This window comes from Taudactylus pleione, unplaced genomic scaffold (genome assembly GCF_031769625.1).
Source record: "Taudactylus pleione unplaced genomic scaffold, aTauple2 ptg000454l, whole genome shotgun sequence".
In the NCBI taxonomy this organism is placed as follows: domain Eukaryota; kingdom Metazoa; phylum Chordata; class Amphibia; order Anura; family Myobatrachidae; genus Taudactylus; species Taudactylus pleione.
In genome coordinates this window covers 3,151,950-3,176,043 of record NW_028284856.1, presented here as the reverse complement: position 1 = coordinate 3,176,043, position 24,094 = coordinate 3,151,950, and the positions used below count along the sequence as shown (strand labels likewise).

General features: G+C 37.0%; 14 non-coding genes across 14 annotated transcripts; all 14 read right to left on the bottom strand.

Moving 5' to 3' along the window:
* Positions 1–1,947: 1,947 nt before the first annotated feature.
* On the bottom strand, positions 1,948–2,020 carry TRNAK-UUU (transfer RNA lysine (anticodon UUU)). The gene has a single exon. It is a non-coding gene; the product is annotated as a tRNA-Lys (tRNA).
* A 610-nt stretch (positions 2,021–2,630) lies between these two features.
* TRNAK-UUU (transfer RNA lysine (anticodon UUU)) lies at positions 2,631–2,703 on the bottom strand. The gene has a single exon. It is a non-coding gene; the product is annotated as a tRNA-Lys (tRNA).
* Positions 2,704–3,312: 609 nt separating this feature from the next.
* Positions 3,313–3,385, bottom strand: TRNAK-UUU (transfer RNA lysine (anticodon UUU)). Its single transcript has one exon. It is a non-coding gene; the product is annotated as a tRNA-Lys (tRNA).
* A 1,291-nt stretch (positions 3,386–4,676) lies between these two features.
* Positions 4,677–4,749, bottom strand: TRNAK-UUU (transfer RNA lysine (anticodon UUU)). Its single transcript has one exon. It is a non-coding gene; the product is annotated as a tRNA-Lys (tRNA).
* A 2,322-nt stretch (positions 4,750–7,071) lies between these two features.
* TRNAK-UUU (transfer RNA lysine (anticodon UUU)) lies at positions 7,072–7,144 on the bottom strand. The gene has a single exon. It is a non-coding gene; the product is annotated as a tRNA-Lys (tRNA).
* Positions 7,145–7,753: 609 nt separating this feature from the next.
* Positions 7,754–7,826, bottom strand: TRNAK-UUU (transfer RNA lysine (anticodon UUU)). The gene has a single exon. It is a non-coding gene; the product is annotated as a tRNA-Lys (tRNA).
* Positions 7,827–14,578: 6,752 nt separating this feature from the next.
* Positions 14,579–14,651, bottom strand: TRNAK-UUU (transfer RNA lysine (anticodon UUU)). The gene has a single exon. It is a non-coding gene; the product is annotated as a tRNA-Lys (tRNA).
* Positions 14,652–14,927: 276 nt separating this feature from the next.
* Positions 14,928–15,000, bottom strand: TRNAK-UUU (transfer RNA lysine (anticodon UUU)). Its single transcript has one exon. It is a non-coding gene; the product is annotated as a tRNA-Lys (tRNA).
* A 1,976-nt stretch (positions 15,001–16,976) lies between these two features.
* Positions 16,977–17,049, bottom strand: TRNAK-UUU (transfer RNA lysine (anticodon UUU)). The gene has a single exon. It is a non-coding gene; the product is annotated as a tRNA-Lys (tRNA).
* A 610-nt stretch (positions 17,050–17,659) lies between these two features.
* Positions 17,660–17,732, bottom strand: TRNAK-UUU (transfer RNA lysine (anticodon UUU)). Its single transcript has one exon. It is a non-coding gene; the product is annotated as a tRNA-Lys (tRNA).
* Positions 17,733–18,341: 609 nt separating this feature from the next.
* Positions 18,342–18,414, bottom strand: TRNAK-UUU (transfer RNA lysine (anticodon UUU)). Its single transcript has one exon. It is a non-coding gene; the product is annotated as a tRNA-Lys (tRNA).
* Positions 18,415–19,705: 1,291 nt separating this feature from the next.
* Positions 19,706–19,778, bottom strand: TRNAK-UUU (transfer RNA lysine (anticodon UUU)). The gene has a single exon. It is a non-coding gene; the product is annotated as a tRNA-Lys (tRNA).
* Positions 19,779–22,100: 2,322 nt separating this feature from the next.
* On the bottom strand, positions 22,101–22,173 carry TRNAK-UUU (transfer RNA lysine (anticodon UUU)). Its single transcript has one exon. It is a non-coding gene; the product is annotated as a tRNA-Lys (tRNA).
* Positions 22,174–22,782: 609 nt separating this feature from the next.
* TRNAK-UUU (transfer RNA lysine (anticodon UUU)) lies at positions 22,783–22,855 on the bottom strand. Its single transcript has one exon. It is a non-coding gene; the product is annotated as a tRNA-Lys (tRNA).
* Positions 22,856–24,094: the final 1,239 nt, after the last annotated feature.

Below are 24,094 nucleotides of genomic sequence, written 5' to 3'. Positions count from 1 at the left end.
AGTTCGTAATACAAAAAACAAGTCATTTCAAATGATGACAACTACTAGTTACTGTGCAATTACTAAAGTAGGAAAATCTCTCTATCACTAAAAGTATGAACTGAAAAGCTTGACATTTAGTGTCTCTTGATGAAATACATTTAATTTGCCTCTTGGTTGAAGGTGTACATTCTTAAACAGTTTGTGATTTTCCCACTCTGCACTATGTTCCATTTCACAAAAACGACACATTGCTTAAAAGACACTTGCCCGAACAGGGACTTGAACCCTGGACCCTCACATTAAAGTTCTGATGTTTTACCGACTCCAGGCTCTTCTGGAGTTTGTCGCAAACCTATAGAAAGTTCGTAATACTAAAACCAAGTAAATTCAAATGGTGACAACTACTGTGCAATTACTAAAGTAGGAAAATCTCTCTATCACTAAAAGTTTGATATGAATAGCTTGACATTTAGTGTCTATTGGTGAAATACATTTAATTTGCCTCTTGGTTGAAGGTGTACATTCTTAAACAGTTTGTGATTTTCCCACTCTGCACTATGTTCCATTTCACAAAATGACACATTGCTTAAAAGACACTCGCCCGAACAGACCCTTGAACCCTGGACCCTCAGATTAAAAGTCAGATGCTCTACCGACTGAGCTATCCAGGCTCTTCTGTGATAGGTCGCAAAAATGCAGAAAGTTCGTAATACAAAAAACAAGTCATATCAAATGATGACAACTACTAGTTACTGTGCAATTACTAAAGTTGGAAAATCTCTCTATCACTAAAAGTATGAACTGAAAAGCTTGACATTTAGTGTCTCTTGATGAAATACATTTAATTTGCCTCTTGGTTGAAGGTGTACATTCTTAAACAGTTTGTGATTTTCCCACTCTGCACTATGTTCCATTTCACAAATTGACACATTACTTAAAAGACACTCACCTGAACAGGGACTTGAACCCTGGACCCTCAGATTAAAAGTCTGATGCTCTATCGACTGAGCTATCCAGGGTCTTCTGTGATAGGTCGCAAAAATGCTGAAAGTTCGTAATACAAAAAACAAGTCATTTCAAATGATGACAACTACTAGTTACTGTGCAATTACTAAAGTAGGAAAATCTCTCTATCACTAAAAGTATGAACTGAAAAGCTTGACATTTAGTGTCTCTTGATGAAATACATTTAATTTGCCTCTTGGTTGAAGGTGTACATTCTTAAACAGTTTGTGATTTTCCCACTCTGCACTATGTTCCATTTCACAAAAACGACACATTGCTTAAAAGACACTCGCCCGAACAGGGACTTGAACCCTGGACCCTCAGATTAAAGTTCTGATGTTTTACCGACTCCAGGCTCTTCTGGAGTTTGTCCCAAACCTATAGAAAGTTCGTAATACTAAAACCAAGTAAATTCAAATGGTGACAACTACTGTGCAATTACTAAAGTAGGAAAATCTCTCTATCACTAAAAGTATGATATGAATAGCTTGACATTTAGTGTCTATTGATGAAATACATTTAATTTGCCTCTTGGTTGAAGGTGTACATTCTTAAACAGTTTGTGATTTTCCCACTCTGCACTATGTTCCATTTCACAAAAACGACACATTGCTTAAAAGACACTTGCCCGAACAGGGACTTGAACCCTGGACCCTCAGATTAAAGTTCTGATGTTTTACCGACTCCAGGCTCTTCTGGAGTTTGTCGCAAACCTATAGAAAGTTCGTAATACTAAAACCAAGTAAATTCAAATGGTGACAACTACTGTGCAATTACTAAAGTAGGAAAATCTCTCTATCACTAAAAGTATGATATGAATAGCTTGACATTTAGTGTCTATTGGTGAAATACATTTAATTTGCCTCTTGGTTGAAGGTGTACATTCTTAAACAGTTTGTGATTTTCCCACTCTGCACTATGTTCCATTTCACAAAAATGACACATTGCTTAAAAGACACTCGCCCGAACAGGGACTTGAACCCTGGACCCTCAGATTAAAAGTCTGATGCTCTACCGTCTGAGCTATCCAGGCTCTTCTGTGAAAGGTCGCAAAAATGCTGAAAGTTCGTAATACAAAAAATAAGTCATTTCAAATGATGACAACTACTAGTTACTGTGCAATTACTAAAGTAGGAAAATCTCTCTATCACTAAAAGTATGAACTGAAAAGCTTGACATTTAGTGTCTCTTGATGAAATACATTTAATTTGCCTCTTGGTTGAAGGTGTACATTCTTAAACAGTTTGTGATTTTCCCACTCTGCACTATGTTCCATTTCACAAAAACGACACATTGCTTAAAAGACACTCGCCCGAACAGGGACTTGAACCCTGGACCCTCAGATTAAAGTTCTGATGTTTTACCGACTCCAGGCTCTTCTGGAGTCTGTCGCAAACCTATAGAAAGTTCGTAATACAAAAACAAGTAAATTCAAATGGTGATAACTACTGTGCAATTACTAAAGTAGGAAAGTCTCTCTATCACTAAAAGTATGAACTGAAAAGCTTGACATTTAGTGTCTCTTGATGAAATACATTTAATTTGCCTCTTGGTTGAAGGTGTACATTCTTAAACAGTTTGTGATTTTCCCACTCTGCACTATGTTCCATTTCACAAAAATGACACATTGCTTAAAAGACACTCGCCCGAACAGGGACTTGAACCCTGGACCCTCAGATTAAAAGTCTGATGCTCTACCGTCTGAGCTATCCAGGCTCTTCTGTGATAGGTCGCAAAAATGCTGAAAGTTCGTAATACAAAAAACAAGTCATTTCAAATGATGACAACTACTAGTTACTGTGCAATTACTAAAGTAGGAAAATCTCTCTATCACTAAAAGTATGAACTGAAAAGCTTGACATTTAGTGTCTCTTGATGAAATACATTTAATTTGCCTCTTGGTTGAAGGTGTACATTCTTAAACAGTTTGTGATTTTCCCACTCTGCACTATGTTCCATTTCACAAAAACGACACATTGCTTAAAAGACACTCGCCCGAACAGGGACTTGAACCCTGGACCCTCAGATTAAAGTTCTGATGTTTTACCGACTCCAGGCTCTTCTGGAGTCTGTCGCAAACCTATAGAAAGTTCGTAATACAAAAACAAGTAAATTCAAATGGTGATAACTACTGTGCAATTACTAAAGTAGGAAAGTCTCTCTATCACTAAAAGTATGATATGAATAGCTTGACATTTAGTGTCTATTGATGAAATACATTTAATTTGCCTCTTGGTTGAAGGTGTACATTCTTAAACAGTTTGTGATTTTCCCACTCTGCACTATGTTCCATTTCACAAAATGAGACATTGCTTAAAAGACAATCGCCTGAACAGGGACTTGAACCCTGGACCCTCAGATTAAAAGTCTGATGCTCTACCGTCTGAGCTATCCAGGCTCTTCTGTGATAGGTCGCAAAAATGCTGAAAGTTCGTAATACAAAAAACAAGTCATTTCAAATGATGACAACTACTAGTTACTGTGCAATTACTAAAGTAGGAAAATCTCTCTATCACTAAAAGTATGAACTGAAAAGCTTGACATTTAGTGTCTCTTGATGAAATACATTTAATTTGCCTCTTGGTTGAAGGTGTACATTCTTAAACAGTTTGTGATTTTCCCACTCTGCACTATGTTCCATTTCACAAAAACGACACATTGCTTAAAAGACACTCGCCCGAACAGGGACTTGAACCCTGGACCCTCAGATTAAAGTTCTGATGTTTTACCGACTCCAGGCTCTTCTGGAGTCTGTCGCAAACCTATAGAAAGTTCGTAATACAAAAACAAGTAAATTCAAATGGTGATAACTACTGTGCAATTACTAAAGTAGGAAAGTCTCTCTATCACTAAAAGTATGATATGAATAGCTTGACATTTAGTGTCTATTGATGAAATACATTTAATTTGCCTCTTGGTTGAAGGTGTACATTCTTAAACAGTTTGTGATTTTCCCACTCTGCACTATGTTCCATTTCACAAAATGACACATTGCTTAAAAGACAATCACCCGAACAGGGACTTGAACCCTGGACCCTCAGATTAAAAGTCTGATGCTCTACCGTCTGAGCTATCCAGGCTCTTCTGTGATAGGTCGCAAAAATGCTGAAAGTTCGTAATACAAAAAACAAGTCATTTCAAATGATGACAACTACTAGTTACTGTGCAATTACTAAAGTAGGAAAATCTCTCTATCACTAAAAGTATGAACTGAAAAGCTTGACATTTAGTGTCTCTTGATGAAATACATTTAATTTGCCTCTTGGTTGAAGGTGTACATTCTTAAACAGTTTGTGATTTTCCCACTCTGCACTATGTTCCATTTCACAAAAACGACACATTGCTTAAAAGACACTCGCCCGAACAGGGACTTGAACCCTGGACCCTCAGATTAAAGTTCTGATGTTTTACCGACTCCAGGCTCTTCTGGAGTCTGTCGCAAACCTATAGAAAGTTCGTAATACAAAAACAAGTAAATTCAAATGGTGATAACTACTGTGCAATTACTAAAGTAGGAAAGTCTCTCTATCACTAAAAGTATGATATGAATAGCTTGACATTTAGTGTCTATTGATGAAATACATTTAATTTGCCTCTTGGTTGAAGGTGTACATTCTTAAACAGTTTGTGATTTTCCCACTCTGCACTATGTTCCATTTCACAAAATGACACATTGCTTAAAAGACAATCGCCCGAACAGGGACTTGAACCCTGGACCCTCAGATTAAAAGTCTGATGCTCTACCGACTGAGCTATCCAGGATCTTCTGTGATAGGTCGCAAAAATGCAGAAAGTTCGTAATACAAAAAACAAGTCATAGCAAATGATGACAACTACTAGTTACTGTGCAATTACTAAAGTTGGAAAATCTCTCTATCACTAAAAGTATTATCTGAATATCTTGACATTTAGTGTCTATTGATGAAATACATTTAATTTGCCTCTTGGTTGAAGGTGTACATTCTTAAACAGTTTGTGATTTTCCCACTCTGCACTATGTTCCATTTCACAAAAACGACACATTGCTTAAAAGACACTCGCCCGAACAGGGACTTGGACCCTGGACCCTCAGATTAAAGTTCTGATGTTTTACCGACTCCAGGCTCTTCTGGAGTTTGTCGCAAACCTATAGAAAGTTCGTAATACTAAAACCAAGTAAATTCAAATGGTGACAACTACTGTGCAATTACTAAAGTAGGAAAATCTCTCTATCACTAAAAATTTGATATGAATAGCTTGACATTTAGTGTCTATTGGTGAAATACATTTAATTTGCCTCTTGGTTGAAGGTGTACATTCTTAAACAGTTTGTGATTTTCCCACTCTGCACTATGTTCCATTTCACAAAATGACACATTGCTTAAAAGACACTCGCCCGAACAGACCCTTGAACCCTGGACCCTCAGATTAAAAGTCAGATGCTCTACCGACTGAGCTATCCAGGCTCTTCTGTGATAGGTCGCAAAAATGCAGAAAGTTCGTAATACAAAAAACAAGTCATATCAAATGATGACAACTACTAGTTACTGTGCAATTACTAAAGTTGGAAAATCTCTCTATCACTAAAAGTATGAACTGAAAAGCTTGACATTTAGTGTCTCTTGATGAAATACATTTAATTTGCCTCTTGGTTGAAGGTGTACATTCTTAAACAGTTTGTGATTTTCCCACTCTGCACTATGTTCCATTTCACAAATTGACACATTACTTAAAAGACACTCACCTGAACAGGGACTTGAACCCTGGAGCCTCAGATTAAAAGTCTGATGCTCTATCGACTGAGCTATCCAGGGTCTTCTGTGATAGGTCGCAAAAATGCTGAAAGTTCGTAATACAAAAAACAAGTCATTTCAAATGATGACAACTACTAGTTACTGTGCAATTACTAAAGTAGGAAAATCTCTCTATCACTAAAAGTATGAACTGAAAAGCTTGACATTTAGTGTCTCTTGATGAAATACATTTAATTTGCCTCTTGGTTGAAGGTGTACATTCTTAAACAGTTTGTGATTTTCCCACTCTGCACTATGTTCCATTTCACAAAAACGACACATTGCTTAAAAGACACTCGCCCGAACAGGGACTTGAACCCTGGACCCTCAGATTAAAGTTCTGATGTTTTACCGACTCCAGGCTCTTCTGGAGTTTGTCGCAAACCTATAGAAAGTTCGTAATACTAAAAACAAGTAAATTCAAATGGTGATAACTACTGTGCAATTACTAAAGTAGGAAAATCTCTCTATCACTAAAAGTTTGATATGAATAGCTTGACATTTAGTGTCTATTGGTGAAATACATTTAATTTGCCTCTTGGTTGAAGGTGTACATTCTTAAACAGTTTGTGATTTTCCCACTCTGCACTATGTTCCATTTCACAAAATGACACATTGCTTAAAAGACACTCGCCCAAACAGACCCTTGAACCCTGGACCCTCAGATTAAAAGTCAGATGCTCTACCGACTGAGCTATCCAGGCTCTTCTGTGATAGGTCGCAAAAATGCAGAAAGTTCGTAATACAAAAAACAAGTCATATCAAATGATGACAACTACTAGTTACTGTGCAATTACTAAAGTTGGAAAATCTCTCTATCACTAAAAGTATGAACTGAAAAGCTTGACATTTAGTGTCTCTTGATGAAATACATTTAATTTGCCTCTTGGTTGAAGGTGTACATTCTTAAACAGTTTGTGATTTTCCCACTCTGCACTATGTTCCATTTCACAAATTGACACATTACTTAAAAGACACTCACCTGAACAGGGACTTGAACCCTGGAGCCTCAGATTAAAGTTCTGATGTTTTACCGACTCCAGGCTCTTCTGGAGTCTGTCGCAAACCTATAGAAAGTTCGTAATACAAAAACAAGTAAATTCAAATGGTGATAACTACTGTGCAATTACTAAAGTAGGAAAGTCTCTCTATCACTAAAAGTATGATATGAATAGCTTGACATTTAGTGTCTATTGATGAAATACATTTAATTTGCCTCTTGGTTGAAGGTGTACATTCTTAAACAGTTTGTGATTTTCCCACTCTGCACTATGTTCCATTTCACAAAATGACACATTGCTTAAAAGACAATCGCCCGAACAGGGACTTGAACCCTGGACCCTCAGATTAAAAGTCTGATGCTCTACCGACTGAGCTATCCAGGATCTTCTGTGATAGGTCGCAAAAATGCAGAAAGTTCGTAATACAAAAAACAAGTCATATCAAATGATGACAACTACTAGTTACTGTGCAATTACTAAAGTTGGAAAATCTCTCTATCACTAAAAGTATTATCTGAATAGCTTGACATTTAGTGTCTATTGATGAAATACATTTAATTTGCCTCTTGGTTGAAGGTGTACATTCTTAAACAGTTTGTGATTTTCCCACTCTGCACTATGTTCCATTTCACAAAAACGACACATTGCTTAAAAGACACTCGCCCGAACAGGGACTTGAACCCTGGACCCTCAGATTAAAGTTCTGATGTTTTACCGACTCCAGGCTCTTCTGGAGTCTGTCGCAAACCTATAGAAAGTTCGTAATACAAAAACAAGTAAATTCAAATGGTGATAACTACTGTGCAATTACTAAAGTAGGAAAGTCTCTCTATCACTAAAAGTATGATATGAATAGCTTGACATTTAGTGTCTATTGATGAAATACATTTAATTTGCCTCTTGGTTGAAGGTGTACATTCTTAAACAGTTTGTGATTTTCCCACTCTGCACTATGTTCCATTTCACAAAATGACACATTGCTTAAAAGACAATTGCCCGAACAGGGACTTGAACCCTGGACCCTCAGATTAAAAGTCTGATGCTCTACCGACTGAGCTATCCAGGATCTTCTGTGATAGGTCGCAAAAATGCAGAAAGTTCGTAATACAAAAAACAAGTCATAGCAAATGATGACAACTACTAGTTACTGTGCAATTACTAAAGTTGGAAAATCTCTCTATCACTAAAAGTATTATCTGAATAGCTTGACATTTAGTGTCTATTGATGAAATACATTTAATTTGCCTCTTGGTTGAAGGTGTACATTCTTAAACAGTTTGTGATTTTCCCACTCTGCACTATGTTCCATTTCACAAAAACGACACATTGCTTAAAAGACACTCGCCCGAACAGGGACTTGAACCCTGGACCCTCAGATTAAAGTTCTGATGTTTTACCGACTCCAGGCTCTTCTGGAGTTTGTCGCAAACCTATAGAAAGTTCGTAATACTAAAACCAAGTAAATTCAAATGGTGACAACTACTGTGCAATTACTAAAGTAGGAAAATCTCTCTATCACTAAAAGTTTGATATGAATAGCTTGACATTTAGTGTCTATTGGTGAAATACATTTAATTTGCCTCTTGGTTGAAGGTGTACATTCTTAAACAGTTTGTGATTTTCCCACTCTGCACTATGTTCCATTTCACAAAATGACACATTGCTTAAAAGACACTCGCCCGAACAGACCCTTGAACCCTGGACCCTCAGATTAAAAGTCAGATGCTCTACCGACTGAGCTATCCAGGCTCTTCTGTGGTAGGTCGCAAAAATGCAGAAAGTTCGTAATACAAAAAACAAGTCATATCAAATGATGACAACTACTAGTTACTGTGCAATTACTAAAGTTGGAAAATCTCTCTATCACTAAAAGTATGAACTGAAAAGCTTGACATTTAGTGTCTCTTGATGAAATACATTTAATTTGCCTCTTGGTTGAAGGTGTACATTCTTAAACAGTTTGTGATTTTCCCACTCTGCACTATGTTCCATTTCACAAATTGACACATTACTTAAAAGACACTCACCTGAACAGGGACTTGAACCCTGGAGCCTCAGATTAAAGTTCTGATGTTTTACCGACTCCAGGCTCTTCTGGAGTCTGTCGCAAACCTATAGAAAGTTCGTAATACAAAAACAAGTAAATTCAAATGGTGATAACTACTGTGCAATTACTAAAGTAGGAAAGTCTCTCTATCACTAAAAGTATGAACTGAAAAGCTTGACATTTAGTGTCTCTTGATGAAATACATTTAATTTGCCTCTTGGTTGAAGGTGTACATTCTTAAACAGTTTGTGATTTTCCCACTCTGCACTATGTTCCATTTCACAAAAACGACACATTGCTTAAAAGACACTCGCCCGAACAGGGACTTGAACCCTGGACCCTCAGATTAAAGTTCTGATGTTTTACCGACTCCAGGCTCTTCTGGAGTCTGTCGCAAACCTATAGAAAGTTTGTAATACAAAAACAAGTAAATTCAAATGGTGATAACTACTGTGCAATTACTAAAGTAGGAAAGTCTCTCTATCACTAAAAGTATGATATGAATAGCTTGACATTTAGTGTCTATTGATGAAATACATTTAATTTGCCTCTTGGTTGAAGGTGTACATTCTTAAACAGTTTGTGATTTTCCCACTCTGCACTATGTTCCATTTCACAAAATGACACATTGCTTAAAAGACAATCGCCCGAACAGGGACTTGAACCCTGGACGCTCAGATTAAAAGTCTGATGCTCTACTGACTGAGCTATCCAGGATCTTCTGTGATAGGTCGCAAAAATGCAGAAAGTTCGTAATACAAAAAACAAGTCATATCAAATGATGACAACTACTAGTTACTGTGCAATTACTAAAGTTGGAAAATCTCTCTATCACTAAAAGTATTATCTGAATAGCTTGACATTTAGTGTCTATTGATGAAATACATTTAATTTGCCTCTTGGTTGAAGGTGTACATTCTTAAACAGTTTGTGATTTTCCCACTCTGCACTATGTTCCATTTCACAAAAACGACACATTGCTTAAAAGACACTCGCCCGAACAGGGACTTGAACCCTGGACCCTCAGATTAAAGTTCTGATGTTTTACCGACTCCAGGCTCTTCTGGAGTTTGTCGCAAACCTATAGAAAGTTTGTAATACTAAAACCAAGTAAATTCAAATGGTGACAACTACTGTGCAATTACTAAAGTAGGAAAATCTCTCTATCACTAAAAGTTTGATATGAATAGCTTGACATTTAGTGTCTATTGGTGAAATACATTTAATTTGCCTCTTGGTTGAAGGTGTACATTCTTAAACAGTTTGTGATTTTCCCACTCTGCACTATGTTCCATTTCACAAAATGACACATTGCTTAAAAGACACTCGCCCGAACAGACCCTTGAACCCTGGACCCTCAGATTAAAAGTCAGATGCTCTACCGACTGAGCTATCCAGGCTCTTCTGTGATAGGTCGCAAAAATGCAGAAAGTTCGTAATACAAAAAACAAGTCATATCAAATGATGACAACTACTAGTTACTGTGCAATTACTAAAGTTGGAAAATCTCTTTATCACTAAAAGTATGAACTGAAAAGCTTGACATTTAGTGTCTCTTGATGAAATACATTTAATTTGCCTCTTGGTTGAAGGTGTACATTCTTAAACAGTTTGTGATTTTCCCACTCTGCACTATGTTCCATTTCACAAATTGACACATTACTTAAAAGACACTCACCTGAACAGGGACTTGAACCCTGGACCCTCAGATTAAAAGTCTGATGCTCTATCGACTGAGCTATCCAGGGTCTTCTGTGATAGGTCGCAAAAATGCAGAAAGTTCGTAATACAAAAAACAAGTCATATCAAATGATGACAACTACTAGTTACTGTGCAATTACTAAAGTTGGAAAATCTCTCTATCACTAAAAGTATTATCTGAATAGCTTGACATTTAGTGTCTATTGATGAAATACATTTAATTTGCCTCTTGGTTGAAGGTGTACATTCTTAAACAGTTTGTGATTTTCCCACTCTGCACTATGTTCCATTTCACAAAAACGACACATTGCTTAAAAGACACTCGCCCGAACAGGGACTTGAACCCTGGACCCTCAGATTAAAGTTCTGATGTTTTACCGACTCCAGGCTCTTCTGGAGTTTGTCGCAAACCTATAGAAAGTTCGTAATACTAAAACCAAGTAAATTCAAATGGTGACAACTACTGTGCAATTACTAAAGTAGGAAAATCTCTCTATCACTAAAAGTTTGATATGAATAGCTTGACATTTAGTGTCTATTGGTGAAATACATTTAATTTGCCTCTTGGTTGAAGGTGTACATTCTTAAACAGTTTGTGATTTTCCCACTCTGCACTATGTTCCATTTCACAAAATGACACATTGCTTAAAAGACACTCGCCCGAACAGACCCTTGAACCCTGGACCCTCAGATTAAAAGTCAGATGCTCTACCGACTGAGCTATCCAGGCTCTTCTGTGATAGGTCGCAAAAATGCAGAAAGTTCGTAATACAAAAAACAAGTCATATCAAATGATGACAACTACTAGTTACTGTGCAATTACTAAAGTTGGAAAATCTCTCTATCACTAAAAGTATGAACTGAAAAGCTTGACATTTAGTGTCTCTTGATGAAATACATTTAATTTGCCTCTTGGTTGAAGGTGTACATTCTTAAACAGTTTGTGATTTTCCCACTCTGCACTATGTTCCATTTCACAAAAACTACACATTGATTAAAAGACACTCGCCCGAACAGGAACTTGAACCCTGGAGCCTCAGATTAAAGTTCTGATGTTTTACCGACTCCAGGCTCTTCTGGAGTTTGTCGCAAACCTATAGAAAGTTCGTAATACTAAAACCAAGTAAATTCAAATGGTGACAACTACTGTGCAATTACTAAAGTAGGAAAATCTCTCTATCACTAAAAGTATGATATGAATAGCTTGACATTTAGTGTCTATTGGTGAAATACATTTAATTTGCCTCTTGGTTGAAGGTGTACATTCTTAAACAGTTTGTGATTTTCCCACTCTGCACTATGTTCCATTTCACAAAATGACACATTGCTTAAAAGACACTCGCCCGAACAGACCCTTGAACCCTGGAGCCTCAGATTAAAAGTCAGATGCTCTACCGACTGAGCTATCCAGGCTCTTCTGTGATAGGTCGCAAAAATGCAGAAAGTTCGTAATACAAAAAACAAGTAATTTCAAATGATGACAACGACTAGTTACTGTGCAATTACTAAAGTAGGAAAATCTCTCTATCACTAAAAGTATGAACTGAAAAGCTTGACATTTAGTGTCTCTTGATGAAATACATTTAATTTGCCTCTTGGTTGAAGGTGTACATTCTTAAACAGTTTGTGAATTTCCCACTCTGCACTATGTTCCATTTCACAAAAACGACACATTGCTTAAAAGACACTCGCCCGAACAGGGACTTGAACCCTGGACCCTCAGATTAAAGTTCTGATGTTTTACCGACTCCAGGCTCTTCTGGAGTTTGTCGCAAACCTATAGAAAGTTCGTAATACTAAAACCAAGTAAATTCAAATGGTGACAACTACTGTGCAATTACTAAAGTAGGAAAATCTCTCTATCACTAAAATTTTGATATGAATAGCTTGACATTTAGTGTCTATTGATGAAATACTTTTAATTTGCCTCTTGATTGAAGGTGTACATTCTTAAACAGTTTGTGATTTTCCCACTCTGCACTATGTTCCATTTCACAAATTGACACATTGCTTAAAAGACACTCGCCCGAACAGACCCTTGAACCCTGGACCCTCAGATTAAAAGTCTGATGCTCTACCGACTGAGCTATCCAGGCTCTTCTGTGATAGGTCGCAAAAATGCAGAAAGTTCGTAATACAAAAAACAAGTTATTTCAAATGATGACAACTACTAGTTACTGTGCAATTACTAATGTAGGAAAATCTCTCTATCACTAAAAGTATGAACTGAAAAGCTTGACATTTAGTGTCTCTTGATGAAATACATTTAATTTGCCTCTTGGTTGAAGGTGTACATTCTGAAACAGTTTGTGATTTTCCCACTCTGCACTATGTTCCATTTCACAAAAACACACATTGCTTAAAAGACACTCGCCCGAACAGGGACTTGAACCCTGGACCCTCAGATTAAAGTTCTGATGTTTTACCGACTCCAGGCTCTTCTGGAGTTTGTCGCAAACCTATAGAAAGTTCGTAATACTAAAACCAAGTAAATTCAAATGGTGACAACTACTGTGCAATTACTAAAGTAGGAAAATCTCTCTATCACTAAAAGTTTGATATGAATAGCTTGACATTTAGTGTCTATTGGTGAAATACATTTAATTTGCCTCTTGGTTGAAGGTGTACATTCTTAAACAGTTTGTGATTTTCCCACTCTGCACTATGTTCCATTTCACAAAATGACACATTGCTTAAAAGACACTCGCCCGAACAGACCCGTGAACCCTGGACCCTCAGATTAAAAGTCAGATGCTCTACCGACTGAGCTATCCAGGCTCTTCTGTGATAGGTCGCAAAAATGCAGAAAGTTCGTAATACAAAAAACAAGTCATATCAAATGATGACAACTACTAGTTACTGTGCAATTACTAAAGTTGGAAAATCTCTCTATCACTAAAAGTATGAACTGAAAAGCTTGACATTTAGTGTCTCTTGATGAAATACATTTAATTTGCCTCTTGGTTGAAGGTGTACATTCTTAAACAGTTTGTGATTTTCCCACTCTGCACTATGTTCCATTTCACAAAAACGACACATTGCTTAAAAGACACTCGCCCGAACAGGGACTTGAACCCTGGACCCTCAGATTAAAGTTCTGATGTTTTACCGACTCCAGGCTCTTCTGGAGTTTGTCGCAAACCTATAGAAAGTTCGTAATACTAAAACCAAGTAAATTCAAATGGTGACAACTACTGTGCAATTACTAAAGTAGGAAAATCTCTCTATCACTAAAAGTTTGATATGAATAGCTTGACATTTAGTGTCTATTGGTGAAATACATTTAATTTGCCTCTTGGTTGAAGGTGTACATTCTTAAACAGTTTGTGATTTTCCCACTCTGCACTATGTTCCATTTCACAAAATGACACATTGCTGAAAAGACACTCGCCCGAACAGACCCGTGAACCCTGGACCCTCAGATTAAAAGTCAGATGCTCTACCGACTGAGCTATCCAGGCTCTTCTGTGATAGGTCGCAAAAATGCAGAAAGTTCGTAATACAAAAAACAAGTCATATCAAATGATGACAACTACTAGTTACTGTGCAATTACTAAAGTTGGAAAATCTCTCTATCACTAAAAGTATGAACTGAAAAGCTTGACATTTAGTGTCTCTTGATGAAATACATTTAATTTGCCTCTTGGTTGAAGGTGTACATTCTTAAACAGTTTGTGATTTTCCCACTCTGCACTATGTTCCATTTCACAAAAACGACACATTGCTTAAAAGACACTCGCCCGGACAGGGACTTGAACCCTGGACCCTCAGATTAAAGTTCTGATGTTTTACCGACTCCAGGCTCTTCTGGAGTCTGTCGCAAACCTATAGAAAGTTCGTAATACAAAAACAAGTAAATTCAAATGGTAATAACTACTGTGCAATTACTAAAGTAGGAAAGTCTCTCTATCACTAAAAGTATGATATGAATAGCTTGACATTTAGTGTCTATTGATGAAATACATTTAATTTGCCTCTTGGTTGAAGGTGTACATTCTTAAACAGTTTGTGATTTTCCCACTCTGCACTATGTTCCATTTCACAAAATGACACATTGCTTAAAAGACAATCGCCCGAACAGGGACTTGAACCCTGGACCCTCAGATTAAAAGTCTGATGCTCTATCGACTGAGCTATCCAGGCTCTTCTGTGATAGGTCGCAAAAATGCTGAAAGTTCGTAATACAAAAAACAAGTCATTTCAAATGATGACAACTACTAGTTACTGTGCAATTACTAAAATAGGAAAATCTCTCTATCACTAAAAGTATGAACTGAAAAGCTTGACATTTAGTGTCTCTTGATGAAATACATTTAATTTGCCTCTTGGTTGAAGGTGTACATTCTTAAACAGTTTGTGATTTTCCCACTCTGCACTATGTTCCATTTCACAAAAATGACACATTGCTTAAAAGACACTCGCCCGAACAGGGACTTGAACCCTGGACCCTCAGATTAAAAGTCTGATGCTCTACCGTCTGAGCTATCCAGGCTCTTCTGTGATAGGTCGCAAAAATGCTGAAAGTTCGTAATACAAAAAACAAGTCATTTCAAATGATGACAACTACTAGTTACTGTGCAATTACTAAAGTAGGAAAATCTCTCTATCACTAAAAGTATGAACTGAAAAGCTTGACATTTAGTGTCTCTTGATGAAATACGTTTAATTTGCCTCTTGGTTGAAGGTGTACATTCTTAAACAGTTTGTGATTTTCCCACTCTGCACTATGTTCCATTTCACAAAAACGACACATTGCTTAAAAGACACTCGCCCGAACAGGGACTTGAACCCTGGACCCTCAGATTAAAGTTCTGATGTTTTATCGACTCCAGGCTCTTCTGGAGTCTGTCACAAACCTATAGAAAGTTCGTAATACAAAAACAAGTAAATTCAAATGGTGACAACTACTGTGCAATTACTAAAGTAGGAAAATCGCTCTATCACTAAAAGTATGATATGAATAGCTTGACATTTAGTGTCTATTGGTGAAATACATTTAATTTGCCTCTTGGTTGTAGGTGTACATTCTTAAACAGTTTGTGATTTTATCACTCTGCACTATGTTCCATTTCACAAAATGACACATTGCTTAAAAGACACTCGCCCGAACAGACCCTTGAACCCGGGACCCTCAGATTAAAAGTCAGATGCTCTACCGACTGAGCTATCCAGGCTCTTCTGTGATAGGTCGCAAAAATGCAGAAAGTTCGTAATACAAAAAACAAGTCATATCAAATGATGACAACTACTAGTTACTGTGCAATTACTAAAGTTGGAAAATCTCTCTATCACTAAAAGTATGAACTGAAAAGCTTGACATTTAGTGTCTCTTGATGAAATACATTTAATTTGCCTCTTGGTTGAAGGTGTACATTCTTAAACAGTTTGTGATTTTCCCACTCTGCACTATGTTCCATTTCACAAATTGACACATTACTTAAAAGACACTCACCTGAACAGGGACTTGAACCCTGGACCCTCAGATTAAAAGTCTGATGCTCTATCGACTGAGCTATCCAGGGTCTTCTGTGATAGGTCGCAAAAATGCTGAAAGTTCGTAATACAAAAAACAAGTCATTTCAAATGATGACAACTACTAGTTACTGTGCAATTACTAAAGTAGGAAAATCTCTCTATCACTAAAAGTATGAACTGAAAAGCTTGACATTTAGTGTCTCTTGATGAAATACATTTAATTTGCCTCTTGGTTGAAGGTGTACATTCTTAAACAGTTTGTGATTTTCCCACTCTGCACTATGTTCCATTTCACAAAAACGACACATTGCTTAAAAGACACTCGCCCGAACAGGGACTTGAACCCTGGACCCTCAGATTAAAGTTCTGATGTTTTACCGACTCCAGGCTCTTCTGGAGTTTGTCCCAAACCTATAGAAAGTTCGTAATACTAAAACCAAGTAAATTCAAATGGTGACAACTACTGTGCAATTACTAAAGTAGGAAAATCTCTCTATCACTAAAAGTATGATATGAATAGCTTGACATTTAGTGTCTATTGATGAAATACATTTAATTTGCCTCTTGGTTGAAGGTGTACATTCTTAAACAGTTTGTGATTTTCCCACTCTGCACTATGTTCCATTTCACAAAAACGACACATTGCTTAAAAGACACTTGCCCGAACAGGGACTTGAACCCTGGACCCTCAGATTAAAGTTCTGATGTTTTACCGACTCCAGGCTCTTCTGGAGTTTGTCGCAAACCTATAGAAAGTTCGTAATACTAAAACCAAGTAAATTCAAATGGTGACAACTACTGTGCAATTACTAAAGTAGGAAAATCTCTCTATCACTAAAAGTATGATATGAATAGCTTGACATTTAGTGTCTATTGGTGAAATACATTTAATTTGCCTCTTGGTTGAAGGTGTACATTCTTAAACAGTTTGTGATTTTCCCACTCTGCACTATGTTCCATTTCACAAAAATGACACATTGCTTAAAAGACACTCGCCCGAACAGGGACTTGAACCCTGGACCCTCAGATTAAAAGTCTGATGCTCTACCGTCTGAGCTATCCAGGCTCTTCTGTGAAAGGTCGCAAAAATGCTGAAAGTTCGTAATACAAAAAATAAGTCATTTCAAATGATGACAACTACTAGTTACTGTGCAATTACTAAAGTAGGAAAATCTCTCTATCACTAAAAGTATGAACTGAAAAGCTTGACATTTAGTGTCTCTTGATGAAATACATTTAATTTGCCTCTTGGTTGAAGGTGTACATTCTTAAACAGTTTGTGATTTTCCCACTCTGCACTATGTTCCATTTCACAAAAACGACACATTGCTTAAAAGACACTCGCCCGAACAGGGACTTGAACCCTGGACCCTCAGATTAAAGTTCTGATGTTTTACCGACTCCAGGCTCTTCTGGAGTCTGTCGCAAACCTATAGAAAGTTCGTAATACAAAAACAAGTAAATTCAAATGGTGATAACTACTGTGCAATTACTAAAGTAGGAAAGTCTCTCTATCACTAAAAGTATGAACTGAAAAGCTTGACATTTAGTGTCTCTTGATGAAATACATTTAATTTGCCTCTTGGTTGAAGGTGTACATTCTTAAACAGTTTGTGATTTTCCCACTCTGCACTATGTTCCATTTCACAAAAATGACACATTGCTTAAAAGACACTCGCCCGAACAGGGACTTGAACCCTGGACCCTCAGATTAAAAGTCTGATGCTCTACCGTCTGAGCTATCCAGGCTCTTCTGTGATAGGTCGCAAAAATGCTGAAAGTTCGTAATACAAAAAACAAGTCATTTCAAATGATGACAACTACTAGTTACTGTGCAATTACTAAAGTAGGAAAATCTCTCTATCACTAAAAGTATGAACTGAAAAGCTTGACATTTAGTGTCTCTTGATGAAATACATTTAATTTGCCTCTTGGTTGAAGGTGTACATTCTTAAACAGTTTGTGATTTTCCCACTCTGCACTATGTTCCATTTCACAAAAACGACACATTGCTTAAAAGACACTCGCCCGAACAGGGACTTGAACCCTGGACCCTCAGATTAAAGTTCTGATGTTTTACCGACTCCAGGCTCTTCTGGAGTCTGTCGCAAACCTATAGAAAGTTCGTAATACAAAAACAAGTAAATTCAAATGGTGATAACTACTGTGCAATTACTAAAGTAGGAAAGTCTCTCTATCACTAAAAGTATGATATGAATAGCTTGACATTTAGTGTCTATTGATGAAATACATTTAATTTGCCTCTTGGTTGAAGGTGTACATTCTTAAACAGTTTGTGATTTTCCCACTCTGCACTATGTTCCATTTCACAAAATGAGACATTGCTTAAAAGACAATCGCCTGAACAGGGACTTGAACCCTGGACCCTCAGATTAAAAGTCTGATGCTCTACCGTCTGAGCTATCCAGGCTCTTCTGTGATAGGTCGCAAAAATGCTGAAAGTTCGTAATACAAAAAACAAGTCATTTCAAATGATGACAACTACTAGTTACTGTGCAATTACTAAAGTAGGAAAATCTCTCTATCACTAAAAGTATGAACTGAAAAGCTTGACATTTAGTGTCTCTTGATGAAATACATTTAATTTGCCTCTTGGTTGAAGGTGTACATTCTTAAACAGTTTGTGATTTTCCCACTCTGCACTATGTTCCATTTCACAAAAACGACACATTGCTTAAAAGACACTCGCCCGAACAGGGACTTGAACCCTGGACCCTCAGATTAAAGTTCTGATGTTTTACCGACTCCAGGCTCTTCTGGAGTCTGTCGCAAACCTATAGAAAGTTCGTAATACAAAAACAAGTAAATTCAAATGGTGATAACTACTGTGCAATTACTAAAGTAGGAAAGTCTCTCTATCACTAAAAGTATGATATGAATAGCTTGACATTTAGTGTCTATTGATGAAATACATTTAATTTGCCTCTTGGTTGAAGGTGTACATTCTTAAACAGTTTGTGATTTTCCCACTCTGCACTATGTTCCATTTCACAAAATGACACATTGCTTAAAAGACAATCACCCGAACAGGGACTTGAACCCTGGACCCTCAGATTAAAAGTCTGATGCTCTACCGTCTGAGCTATCCAGGCTCTTCTGTGATAGGTCGCAAAAATGCTGAAAGTTCGTAATACAAAAAACAAGTCATTTCAAATGATGACAACTACTAGTTACTGTGCAATTACTAAAGTAGGAAAATCTCTCTATCACTAAAAGTATGAACTGAAAAGCTTGACATTTAGTGTCTCTTGATGAAATACATTTAATTTGCCTCTTGGTTGAAGGTGTACATTCTTAAACAGTTTGTGATTTTCCCACTCTGCACTATGTTCCATTTCACAAAAACGACACATTGCTTAAAAGACACTCGCCCGAACAGGGACTTGAACCCTGGACCCTCAGATTAAAGTTCTGATGTTTTACCGACTCCAGGCTCTTCTGGAGTCTGTCGCAAACCTATAGAAAGTTCGTAATACAAAAACAAGTAAATTCAAATGGTGATAACTACTGTGCAATTACTAAAGTAGGAAAGTCTCTCTATCACTAAAAGTATGATATGAATAGCTTGACATTTAGTGTCTATTGATGAAATACATTTAATTTGCCTCTTGGTTGAAGGTGTACATTCTTAAACAGTTTGTGATTTTCCCACTCTGCACTATGTTCCATTTCACAAAATGACACATTGCTTAAAAGACAATCGCCCGAACAGGGACTTGAACCCTGGACCCTCAGATTAAAAGTCTGATGCTCTACCGACTGAGCTATCCAGGATCTTCTGTGATAGGTCGCAAAAATGCAGAAAGTTCGTAATACAAAAAACAAGTCATAGCAAATGATGACAACTACTAGTTACTGTGCAATTACTAAAGTTGGAAAATCTCTCTATCACTAAAAGTATTATCTGAATATCTTGACATTTAGTGTCTATTGATGAAATACATTTAATTTGCCTCTTGGTTGAAGGTGTACATTCTTAAACAGTTTGTGATTTTCCCACTCTGCACTATGTTCCATTTCACAAAAACGACACATTGCTTAAAAGACACTCGCCCGAACAGGGACTTGGACCCTGGACCCTCAGATTAAAGTTCTGATGTTTTACCGACTCCAGGCTCTTCTGGAGTTTGTCGCAAACCTATAGAAAGTTCGTAATACTAAAACCAAGTAAATTCAAATGGTGACAACTACTGTGCAATTACTAAAGTAGGAAAATCTCTCTATCACTAAAAATTTGATATGAATAGCTTGACATTTAGTGTCTATTGGTGAAATACATTTAATTTGCCTCTTGGTTGAAGGTGTACATTCTTAAACAGTTTGTGATTTTCCCACTCTGCACTATGTTCCATTTCACAAAATGACACATTGCTTAAAAGACACTCGCCCGAACAGACCCTTGAACCCTGGACCCTCAGATTAAAAGTCAGATGCTCTACCGACTGAGCTATCCAGGCTCTTCTGTGATAGGTCGCAAAAATGCAGAAAGTTCGTAATACAAAAAACAAGTCATATCAAATGATGACAACTACTAGTTACTGTGCAATTACTAAAGTTGGAAAATCTCTCTATCACTAAAAGTATGAACTGAAAAGCTTGACATTTAGTGTCTCTTGATGAAATACATTTAATTTGCCTCTTGGTTGAAGGTGTACATTCTTAAACAGTTTGTGATTTTCCCACTCTGCACTATGTTCCATTTCACAAATTGACACATTACTTAAAAGACACTCACCTGAACAGGGACTTGAACCCTGGAGCCTCAGATTAAAAGTCTGATGCTCTATCGACTGAGCTATCCAGGGTCTTCTGTGATAGGTCGCAAAAATGCTGAAAGTTCGTAATACAAAAAACAAGTCATTTCAAATGATGACAACTACTAGTTACTGTGCAATTACTAAAGTAGGAAAATCTCTCTATCACTAAAAGTATGAACTGAAAAGCTTGACATTTAGTGTCTCTTGATGAAATACATTTAATTTGCCTCTTGGTTGAAGGTGTACATTCTTAAACAGTTTGTGATTTTCCCACTCTGCACTATGTTCCATTTCACAAAAACGACACATTGCTTAAAAGACACTCGCCCGAACAGGGACTTGAACCCTGGACCCTCAGATTAAAGTTCTGATGTTTTACCGACTCCAGGCTCTTCTGGAGTTTGTCGCAAACCTATAGAAAGTTCGTAATACTAAAAACAAGTAAATTCAAATGGTGATAACTACTGTGCAATTACTAAAGTAGGAAAATCTCTCTATCACTAAAAGTTTGATATGAATAGCTTGACATTTAGTGTCTATTGGTGAAATACATTTAATTTGCCTCTTGGTTGAAGGTGTACATTCTTAAACAGTTTGTGATTTTCCCACTCTGCACTATGTTCCATTTCACAAAATGACACATTGCTTAAAAGACACTCGCCCAAACAGACCCTTGAACCCTGGACCCTCAGATTAAAAGTCAGATGCTCTACCGACTGAGCTATCCAGGCTCTTCTGTGATAGGTCGCAAAAATGCAGAAAGTTCGTAATACAAAAAACAAGTCATATCAAATGATGACAACTACTAGTTACTGTGCAATTACTAAAGTTGGAAAATCTCTCTATCACTAAAAGTATGAACTGAAAAGCTTGACATTTAGTGTCTCTTGATGAAATACATTTAATTTGCCTCTTGGTTGAAGGTGTACATTCTTAAACAGTTTGTGATTTTCCCACTCTGCACTATGTTCCATTTCACAAATTGACACATTACTTAAAAGACACTCACCTGAACAGGGACTTGAACCCTGGAGCCTCAGATTAAAGTTCTGATGTTTTACCGACTCCAGGCTCTTCTGGAGTCTGTCGCAAACCTATAGAAAGTTCGTAATACAAAAACAAGTAAATTCAAATGGTGATAACTACTGTGCAATTACTAAAGTAGGAAAGTCTCTCTATCACTAAAAGTATGATATGAATAGCTTGACATTTAGTGTCTATTGATGAAATACATTTAATTTGCCTCTTGGTTGAAGGTGTACATTCTTAAACAGTTTGTGATTTTCCCACTCTGCACTATGTTCCATTTCACAAAATGACACATTGCTTAAAAGACAATCGCCCGAACAGGGACTTGAACCCTGGACCCTCAGATTAAAAGTCTGATGCTCTACCGACTGAGCTATCCAGGATCTTCTGTGATAGGTCGCAAAAATGCAGAAAGTTCGTAATACAAAAAACAAGTCATATCAAATGATGACAACTACTAGTTACTGTGCAATTACTAAAGTTGGAAAATCTCTCTATCACTAAAAGTATTATCTGAATAGCTTGACATTTAGTGTCTATTGATGAAATACATTTAATTTGCCTCTTGGTTGAAGGTGTACATTCTTAAACAGTTTGTGATTTTCCCACTCTGCACTATGTTCCATTTCACAAAAACGACACATTGCTTAAAAGACACTCGCCCGAACAGGGACTTGAACCCTGGACCCTCAGATTAAAGTTCTGATGTTTTACCGACTCCAGGCTCTTCTGGAGTCTGTCGCAAACCTATAGAAAGTTCGTAATACAAAAACAAGTAAATTCAAATGGTGATAACTACTGTGCAATTACTAAAGTAGGAAAGTCTCTCTATCACTAAAAGTATGATATGAATAGCTTGACATTTAGTGTCTATTGATGAAATACATTTAATTTGCCTCTTGGTTGAAGGTGTACATTCTTAAACAGTTTGTGATTTTCCCACTCTGCACTATGTTCCATTTCACAAAATGACACATTGCTTAAAAGACAATTGCCCGAACAGGGACTTGAACCCTGGACCCTCAGATTAAAAGTCTGATGCTCTACCGACTGAGCTATCCAGGATCTTCTGTGATAGGTCGCAAAAATGCAGAAAGTTCGTAATACAAAAAACAAGTCATAGCAAATGATGACAACTACTAGTTACTGTGCAATTACTAAAGTTGGAAAATCTCTCTATCACTAAAAGTATTATCTGAATAGCTTGACATTTAGTGTCTATTGATGAAATACATTTAATTTGCCTCTTGGTTGAAGGTGTACATTCTTAAACAGTTTGTGATTTTCCCACTCTGCACTATGTTCCATTTCACAAAAACGACACATTGCTTAAAAGACACTCGCCCGAACAGGGACTTGAACCCTGGACCCTCAGATTAAAGTTCTGATGTTTTACCGACTCCAGGCTCTTCTGGAGTTTGTCGCAAACCTATAGAAAGTTCGTAATACTAAAACCAAGTAAATTCAAATGGTGACAACTACTGTGCAATTACTAAAGTAGGAAAATCTCTCTATCACTAAAAGTTTGATATGAATAGCTTGACATTTAGTGTCTATTGGTGAAATACATTTAATTTGCCTCTTGGTTGAAGGTGTACATTCTTAAACAGTTTGTGATTTTCCCACTCTGCACTATGTTCCATTTCACAAAATGACACATTGCTTAAAAGACACTCGCCCGAACAGACCCTTGAACCCTGGACCCTCAGATTAAAAGTCAGATGCTCTACCGACTGAGCTATCCAGGCTCTTCTGTGATAGGTCGCAAAAATGCAGAAAGTTCGTAATACAAAAAACAAGTCATATCAAATGATGACAACTACTAGTTACTGTGCAATTACTAAAGTTGGAAAATCTCTCTATCACTAAAAGTATGAACTGAAAAGCTTGACATTTAGTGTCTCTTGATGAAATACATTTAATTTGCCTCTTGGTTGAAGGTGTACATTCTTAAACAGTTTGTGATTTTCCCACTCTGCACTATGTTCCATTTCACAAATTGACACATTACTTAAAAGACACTCACCTGAACAGGGACTTGAACCCTGGAGCCTCAGATTAAAGTTCTGATGTTTTACCGACTCCAGGCTCTTCTGGAGTCTGTCGCAAACCTATAGAAAGTTCGTAATACAAAAACAAGTAAATTCAAATGGTGATAACTACTGTGCAATTACTAAAGTAGGAAAGTCTCTCTATCACTAAAAGTATGAACTGAAAAGCTTGACATTTAGTGTCTCTTGATGAAATACATTTAATTTGCCTCTTGGTTGAAGGTGTACATTCTTAAACAGTTTGTGATTTTCC